Source organism: Sycon ciliatum, chromosome 11 (assembly GCF_964019385.1).
Source record: "Sycon ciliatum chromosome 11, ocSycCili1.1, whole genome shotgun sequence".
Taxonomy (NCBI): Eukaryota; Metazoa; Porifera; class Calcarea; order Leucosolenida; family Sycettidae; genus Sycon; species Sycon ciliatum.
The window spans coordinates 23,850,358-23,859,446 of NC_088653.1; the positions used below are offsets into that span (position 1 = coordinate 23,850,358).

At 50.6% G+C, this 9,089-nt stretch overlaps 1 protein-coding gene and 1 long non-coding RNA gene across 2 annotated transcripts in view; both read right to left on the reverse strand.

Moving 5' to 3' along the window:
- The window catches only part of LOC135827199 (mucin-like protein), a 32,426-nt gene extending 31,297 nt beyond the window's left edge, over nt 1–1,129 (reverse strand). Inside the window, exon 1 of the mRNA XM_065339728.1 lies at nt 951–1,129. The gene's annotated coding sequence lies outside the window, so the exon portion shown is untranslated. The remainder of the gene's footprint in view (nt 1–950) is intronic.
- A 215-nt stretch (nt 1,130–1,344) lies between these two features.
- LOC135827534 (uncharacterized) lies at nt 1,345–8,392 on the reverse strand. Its single transcript, XR_010555485.1, has 3 exons — nt 8,279–8,392; nt 7,426–7,539; nt 1,345–1,475 (listed from the first exon to the last, which is right to left on the reverse strand). It is a non-coding gene; the product is annotated as an uncharacterized LOC135827534 (long non-coding RNA).
- Nucleotides 8,393–9,089: the final 697 nt, after the last annotated feature.

Genomic DNA, 9,089 nt, shown 5'->3' on the forward strand with positions numbered 1-9,089 from the left:
TCGGGAGTTCATCTTATCCAGATCTGACAAAAAATCGATATGCATATCAGATGGATTGTATTTACGTGAAGGTGCATGCTGTGGTACATGGGAAGCATGTTATTCTTAGCATTAACCAGAAACAGGTAAGTACAATGACACAGTGCAATGAATCACGACTGTGTCCAAAGTTCGTACAACGCACTGATTGATTTGTTCAAAACACGCTTAAAAACAATTTGCACTGTACGTACAATATGACCTCGACTATTGAAAAAAAGAAGAAAAAAGGTAGCCAGCGCACGCGCACGCTCGTGGACCGAAAGTTCGTACTACATGTACATGACCACACTGACTTTGTTCAAATCACACTTGAAAATAGTTCGTCTTCGCGAAAGTTCGCTGTACAGAAGCTCGTCGTAAACGAATAATTTTGACTTGAATTGATGCCTGGCCAACCATAGGATTGGCCTTAGTTCGTACTAATGGAAAGTTCGCCTTATCAGTGTTCATACTAACGAGGTTTGACTCTAGTTATTATTGTGACTGCAGAATGTATTCACATTGGCATTTCCTCTCCCTCGTCGCCTTTTCCTCCCCTACCAAAGCTTGGCCCACTATACCAGGGTTGGTACAAAGGGAAATTCGTCTGGCTGGCCACCAACCTCTCGCATACACACGTAACAACATAAGATAGTACAGTGTATTGCCATGCATGCACATGCACAGAAACTCGCTGGCGGATGGAAACTAGTATTGTCTCCATGTACAAACAGGAAAAGTGAGTGGGGAGAGAGGGTGGGGAGAGTGGAGAGTGGGGAGTGAGTGAGTGGGGAGAGTGGGGAGAGAGAGAGAGAGGGGGGGGGAAGGAGTGAGTGGGGAGAGAGGGAAGAGTGGGGAGGGTACGGGGTGGGGGTGGGGGTAAGGTGAAGGAGTGATCCCAGATCATTCTCTTGCTGCATTTGTCTTACCTTGACACGGCTGACCGTCTTTGGACGTAGCACACGACTGGGAAGTGCTGTTCTGCTTGAAGAATCCAGGCAGGCACTGGGCACAGTCGAGTCCGCTGCTGCCGGGCTTGCACGCGCACTGGCCATTGTTTGCCTGGTCGCACACAGCATGCAGTGAGCCCACGGCGGAACAGCTGCACGCCGGGCATCCGGCACTCAGATCAAAGAAGCCCAGCGAACAGTATTGGCATCTGAAGCCGCTGAAGTTCGGCAGACAGTTGCAGATGCCCGTCCTGCCGTCACAGCTGGTGTTGCCGACGACAGTGCGTGCAGAGTCGCAGGAGCAGGCAGCACAGCCACTCACCTTGCCCGTAGCCTGGTAGTAGTTGTCAATGCATCGATCGCACACACTACCGGTAATGCTCGGCTTGCAGTAGCACGTGCCGTTTGTCATGTCACACGACTCCGAGCCTAGTTGATCACACGCGCACGGCTCGCAGAAGATTCCGCCGCTGTCGCGACGCTGGAAAGCAGGGCAGTCCAGCACTGCAAGCGTACAAACACACACACACACACACACACACACACACACACACACACACACACGCGCGCGCATGTACGCACACACACACACGCACACACACACACACACACACACACACACACACACACACACACACAAAGTTAGCCACAACCCTGCCATTTCTTGCGCTGGTTCACGGAAACAATATGGTGGCACTTGCTTGCAGTACAGTGGCAGTTTCTGACTACAGACATGAACACTTGGACGTAAAATCAATCATCTAGAGTGATGCTGCTGCTACCGAACCCGGCAGTGTGTACCAGGTGTTACACCACCTCCAGGTGCTATGGACACTGTACATGTGCTGTTGCAGAAGAAGGATGCACGAGCGGGATTCCAACAGAACACCCATGTCTTTCCGGGATAGTGCCCTAGCTAGACTAGCTGGGATCACGCATTCATCTGTAGATATCGTACATGCAGTTGTATGTAGTACTATGTACGCATGTGCAGGCATGCACGTGCTTGTACCACTTTATGTATAGCACGAGAGAGATGACATGGCGCACTTCTGATAGAGAACTAAAGAAGATCTGTTTAGCACAATGGCTGTCTTGTGAGTGACTGAATAGATGTCTACATTGGCGCAGTGAACGAAAATGACAAAGGGCAGGACGCCCAAGGAATTTATTCCTGACTATGCTGCGAGCAACGTCGGTGCTGATTTTGAACTCTGGCTCGAGGACATAAATGATTTCCTTTCAATCAGTGAAGTGACGGCAGCAGCTGACAAGAAACGCTTGTTCTTGAATCTGGCTGGATTAGCAGTGAGGCGCATTGTGAAAGGTCTGGTTGTCACGGTGGAGCAGACACAAGATGGCTCACCTGGAGATGAGTACCAAGCCTTGACGGACGCATTGTTGGCACACTTTCGACCGTCAACAAATGTCACGTCTGAACGTCACAAATTCCGCCAACTCTGCCAAATGGAGGGCGAGTCGGTGACTTCGTTCGTTGGGCGGCTGAGAGAAAAGGCAGATGTTTGCGAATTCAGCTCCACTTCTGTGGATACCGTTGTCAACTGCCAAATTCGAGACCAGCTGATCGTGGGCCTGCGTTCTGTTGAGCTTCGAAAGGAGCTGCTGAAACAGTCGAAGCTGACCCTGAACGACGCCGTCACCAAGTCAGTGGCGTTGGAAGCGTCGATTACTGACAGTAAACTGTACGATAGTACCAGAGCTAGTGACGCACCGCCTGTGTTCCCCGTGCCCATCCAGCGTATGCAAGCTGTCTCTGCAGCTGGTTCTGGATCAGAGGGAAAGAAGTGCAAATACTGCGGACGTAGTCACAAACCAGGCATGCGTAACTGTCCTGCGGCCAACGTCACCTGCAACAAGTGTGGCAAGCGAGGGCATTTTGCAGCGGTCTGCATGTCAAACAAAGTGGAAAGACACGAAGAAAGAGCCCGGCCAGTAGAGGATGAGCCTGATGAGTATGAGCATGCAAGTCGCATGTACGACTCCGCTTTCGCCGTCAGTAGCTCGGCACTCGCAGGCGACAAGACATTCCAGACTACACTCAAAGTCAATGGTGAGCTGTGCACTGGACTGTTAGACACAGGTGCAACTCGGACGATCCTCACTGATGATGTGATCAAGCCCACGTGCAAGAGTGATCGCTTGCTGAAAGCGTACAATGGCGGTTTCGTAGAGACTTTGGGCATGGCTGACGTCCACATTTCACATGGTGGCAAGAACGTGAAGTGCAGTTGCTTTGTGGTAGCAGCCAGTCAGCACTCCGTTCTCTTCGGACAGGATGTCATCAAGGAGCTGAACCTCCTGTCACAAGCAAACGTGGTGAACGTGTCACCCATCGAAATCTCTCTGGAAGACAGTTCAAAGCCTCTAGCCCAGCCACCACGACGCCCAGCTTTCAGTATCCGGGCTGACATCGAGACCGAGCTGAAACGGCTGACCAAGTTGGATATCATTGAACCCGTCAAGGAAGCCACGCCGTGGGTGTCACCACTTGTCCCAGTCCGCAAACCGAATGGAGCATTGCGACTATGCGTGGACTACAGAGAGTTACACGTGAGCGCAACGTTCTTCCAACCGTTGACGAGATCACAGCTCAGCTTGATGGCGCAGGGGTCTTCTCAGTTCTGGATGCAGAATCTGGATTCCATCAGCTACTCTTCTCAGAAGAAGCAAGGCCTCTAACGACTTTCTCATCGCACTGTGGCCTGTTCCGTTTCAAGCGTTTACCTTTCGGTATTGCATGTGCGCCTGAGATTTTCCAGCGAGTGGTGTCCGACATTCTGGAAGGCCTGCCAGGAGTCATCGTCTACATCAACGACATCCTAGTGTTTGGCTCTAATCAAGCAGAACACGATGCACGGCTAGAAGCAGTCAAGCAGCGACTGCGAGCAGCTAACCTCCAACTCAACTGGACCAAGTGCCGACTGAACCAGGACCGTGTGAAGTATCTAGAACATTGGCTAGGTGCGACCGGCTTGTCCCCAGATGATGACAAGTTACAAGCCATCCAGGAGCTGGCCCCTCCGAAATCTATCTCTGATGTGCGACGGTTCCTGGGGATGGCTACGTACCTTGGAAAGTTCATTCCGAATTTGGCCCAGATCACGGCTTCTCTGCGCAGGCTAGCAAAGCGTGATCCCTTCAGTGTGGATGATGAAGTCCTGCAGGCATTCACCTCAGCAAAGGCTGGTATAGCGTCAGCTTTGCAAGCGTTGGCATCCTTTCAACCAGCATTGGACGTCCCTACTGCTATCAGCTGTGATGCGTCGCCAGACGGTTTGGGAGCAGTCCTGTGGCAGAAGAATACCAGTGGCTGTTGGGTACCAGTGACATGTGCCAGTCGCTCTCTATCAGATGTTGAGTCACGCTATTCTCAGCTGGAACGAGAGATGCTGGGAGTGGTATTCGGCCTGACTCGCTTTCGGCAGTATGTACTAGGCCGAGAAGTGCAAGTGTTTACGGATCACAAGCCGCTTATTTCTATCGTCCAGAAGCCGTTCGACGAAGTGCCACCGAGGCTTCAGAGATGGCTGGTCGCATTGATGCCCTATCGCTACAGCTTGGTGTTCGTCCCTGGTCAGCAGATGGTTTGTGCTGACACCCTCTCTCGAGCTCCTCTACCTGGTCGCACAGCTTCACCTGCAGAGGCACGTTCAATGGCGGAATTCGTTAGTCTCATTCTCGAGGCTTGTCCGGTTCGTTCCAAGGATATTCGCCAGGCCACAGACTCTGATCCGACGCTGAGCAGCGTCCGACAAAGAGTGGGCACATCAGTTTGGTCAGGGTGCATCCAAACGGAAGAGCCTTACTTCCTGCTACGCCATCAGCTGACAGTCATTGACGGGATTGTCATGCTAGACAATCGCTACGTCATTCCAGAAGAGCTCCGCCCAGCAGTGCTGCGACTAGCACATGAAGGTCATCCAGGCATCGATGCATTCCGGGATACCCTTCGCGAACGGGTTTGGTGGCTAGGTCTCATGAAGGATGCCAATCTGTTTGCAGAGAAATGCTCTGAATGCTGGCGTAAACGCTCCAATCCAGCGCAACAGCTCCTCCCTACAGAGATAGAAGGTGTCTGGCAGAAACTGGCCATTGATCTTGTTACCATTGAGGGAGCCAAGTTCCTGTCTGCTATTGATTATGGTTCCCGCTGGCCAGAGCTTCTACCACTGTCCAATACTACGACAACGGGTATGATCGACAAGCTGATGGAGTTGTTGGCACGGTTTGGTCTGCCTTCAACACTCGTCTCGGATTGGGGGCCACAGTTTGCATCCACTGAGATGTCCAAGTTTCTCGCTCAGTTGGGTGTTGAGCATTGCGAGTCTAGCCCCCGGTATGCCCGCTCTAACGGTATGGTGGAGCGACTACATCGTCTGGTGAAAGAACGAGTTGCCAGTCTGAGACCTCATCTACCGCTACACCGCCGCATCACTCAAGTCTTGTTCGACATTCGCAATTCGCGGCACCGGATGCTAGGTACATCGCTGGGCGAAGCGTTGTTCAGCAGAGTCATTCGGACACGGGTTCCAGCATCCATCACCCCACAGATCGTCAACCCATCTGAGCAGATCAAGGCGAAAGCAGCAATGGTTGAAGGTCACTCGCGCCGAGGTGTCCGCAAGTTACCCCATTTGCCATCAGGTACGCGGGTAGTGCTCCATGATGGGTATAGAGACCCTCGAAAAGAATGGAAGGTAGTAGAGCAGTATGGTCGTCAGGTTGGGGTCACTGATGGGTCACGCATACTGCTCCGGAACCGTCAGCATGTCACCGAGTTTGTAGCACCAGCAGCAGCAGCAGCAGCAGCAGCAGCAGTAGCAGCGGAGAAAGCACCCATGAGTGAACCTCCGGCACAGTCAGAGAGGGAGCATGTGCCAGAGCCAGTGTGTGCTCCAGCACTGCCAGTGTCCGACCCAACAAGCCTTCCGTCAGCGAGCAGCGCAGCATCCAGGCCCGAAGCTCCGGTAACTGCGCTCACATTGCCGTTGTCTCCTGCAGCTTCACCGGAGACGACAGCACCACCTGCAACACCGGCCTGTATGTCACTGTCACCGCCAACATCTCGTCCAAGTGTATTCCGCGAGGGCGTACAGACCAGAGCTGGCCGTCAGATCAAGCTTACAGAGAAAGCACGTGAAACTGACATCTGAGTCGTCGAGTCATGCATTACTAAATGAGTGGCTTCAATCGCTACCAGATTGGCGTTGTTTAGAATCTTCTAACTATCTTGTGAATATTTAGATTTTTCTTTATTTTTTCCCCTTATTGGTCGAGTTTGCATTGTAACTCAAACTCATGGTGTTTTTGCCTCAAGTTTTGAGTCAGAGTATTTCTAATAGTTGCAACGCTTCCCGTCTCCCTTTTACTCCAACACATGTGCGTACGTACCTCTGCAAGCTGCAGGATACGGATGCAAGTGTTTTTGTTTTGTTTTTGTTTCCCTTTTTTCTCTTTCTTCTTTTTTTTTGAGGGAAGGGGGGGGTAATGTAGATATCGTACATGCAGTTGTATGTAGTACTATGTACGCATGTGCAGGCATGCACGTGCTTGTACCGCTTTATGTATAGCACGAGAGAGATGACATGGCGCACTTCTGATAGAGAACTAAAGAAGATCTGTTTAGCACAATGGCTGTCTTGTGAGTGACTGAATAGATGTCTACATCATCCATGGCTCCTTCTAGCCACCGTGATGATCAATGACTGGGATCATGCATTCATCCATGTCTCCTTCTAGCCACCGTGATGATCAATGACTGGGATCATGCATTCATCCATGTCTCCTTCTAGCCACAGTGACGATCAATGACTGGGATCATGCATTCATCCATGGCTCCTTCTAGCCACAGTGACGATCAATGACTGGGATCATGCATTCATCCATGGCTCCTTCTAGCAACAGTGATGATCAATGACTGGGATCATGCATTCGTCCATGGCTCCTTCTAGCAACAGTGACGATCAATGACTGGGATCATGCATTCATCCATGGCTCCTTCTAGCAACAGTGATGATCAATGACTGGGATCACGCATTCATCCATGGCTCCTTCTAGCAACAGTGCTGGACAATGATTACATGAAACACAGAGTGTGCTGCTCGGATGGGTGGCTGCCATGGCGAAGTCCGGGATTACATTATTCTAGCGATGTAGTGCGTACAAGCAGGATTCAAGCAGGTCTCTTTCTGCACAACTGTAGCTCAGTTGTACACACTACGCCACTTCCCGCCTCAGATCTGCTCCAAATACAGTCAACCCTCGCTTATCCAGTCCTCTTTTATCTGGATCCCTCGCCGATTACAGCATATGCCATGCATGCATACAGTATGTGTGTTCAATTATCCGGTTCCTTCGCCTATCCGGATGTTTTTGTGAAAAAAAACGGATGTGTGCGGTTAAGCGAGGTCTGACTGTATGATCAAATACTTACATGACTGGCACCTATCACCGGTGAAACCCGCTCTACAGCGACATTGGAATGCACCCACTTGATCGATGCATGTAGCGTTGTTCAGGCATGGGTTGGACATACATTCATCATAGTCTGGTTAGGCAATGCAGCCGAGGTGTCGCCGCCACAATGTGCACAATGTGCACAAACACACACACACACACACACACACACACACACACACACACACACACACACACACACACACATACCCACCCATGCACACACACAGACACGCACACACACAGACACACACACACACTCACACACACACACACACACACACACACGCGCGCGCGCGCGCACACACACACACACACACATGAACAGACACGCGAACAGACACAAAACAATGGATCGTTCTAAAACACTGCCAACTCTGAAGAGAACGTCACAAGGATGACAACCACATGGATAGGCCCCCAGAAATAGCATTCATACGGGGACAATTTGAATTTGTTTGACTGATGGTGAAAAACAACAAATCCAAACGATGAGGCCCCGCATTACCGTATTTTCCCCGATTATAAGTCGCACCCCAATTTTCAGGTCTGAGCAATATTGTTTTGTTATATTGACTTCGGTAGTATGTCGTGCTCGACTGTAAGTCGCACCCCTATTTTACCCTTGATTTTTGTGTTAAAAAGGTGTAAGACTTATATCCGGGGAAATACGGTATGCTGCTGAACAAATGCTAGTGTCGGCGGGGTCATAACATGCCGCCGCACATAAGTATAATTTCAACAGTAGAGTGTCCTGAGAAAGTGCTGAGTGCATGAAGAGAGCTGCAGCTCCTGCTGCTGCTCTCTTCAGCATTGTAGAACTCCCTAACCTGGTGTGAGAATGGAACAGGTTGCACCCGCCCATGCAGGAGGACAGCTGCACTCAAAGCTGGCAACGAGTGGCGTACACGTGCCTCCATTAGCACACGGACTGGACAGGCATTCATTGATATCTGCAGTAATACAGGCACAAACGCAACACACACACACACACACACACACACACACACACACGCACACACACACACACACGCACACACACACACACACAGACACAGACACACGCACACACACACACACACACACACACACACACACACACGCACAAACATGCCTGCACAGACATACACATACAATTAGCATCGCCGGCTCCATCACCAATTACAGCTGCCCTGTTCGGTATTATCACTAACTTAGAGGGAAGAGAGCGGAGAACCCAACACGACTACTTGTAGATCTCGAACAACAAGAGCAGGGAAAACAGGTCTCTCTCTGCACAACTGTAGCTCAGTTGCACGCACTACGCCTCAAATCCGCCTCAAATCTGTGCCAAATATGATGTAATCACGGAATTCCGCCGTGACAGACACCCATAGTAGAAAATGCCTCAAGCTGCACACTCTGGTTTTCATGTACTCTTGTCCATACCCAATATGGACGCAGACAGGGTAGTCGTGTTAGTACATGTATTTTAGTACTTCGGTAACATTTGGACTGGGTACCTTCGCCAGGCTCAAAAGCAAAATCTCTTTGTCGAATTGACAGGTGATATTGATCTCGCACAGGAAACCGGTGTTTTGGGCTGATGTTCACTTATTGTTATTCCCCATGTCAGTGAATTTCTGGTGTGTTTCTATTATT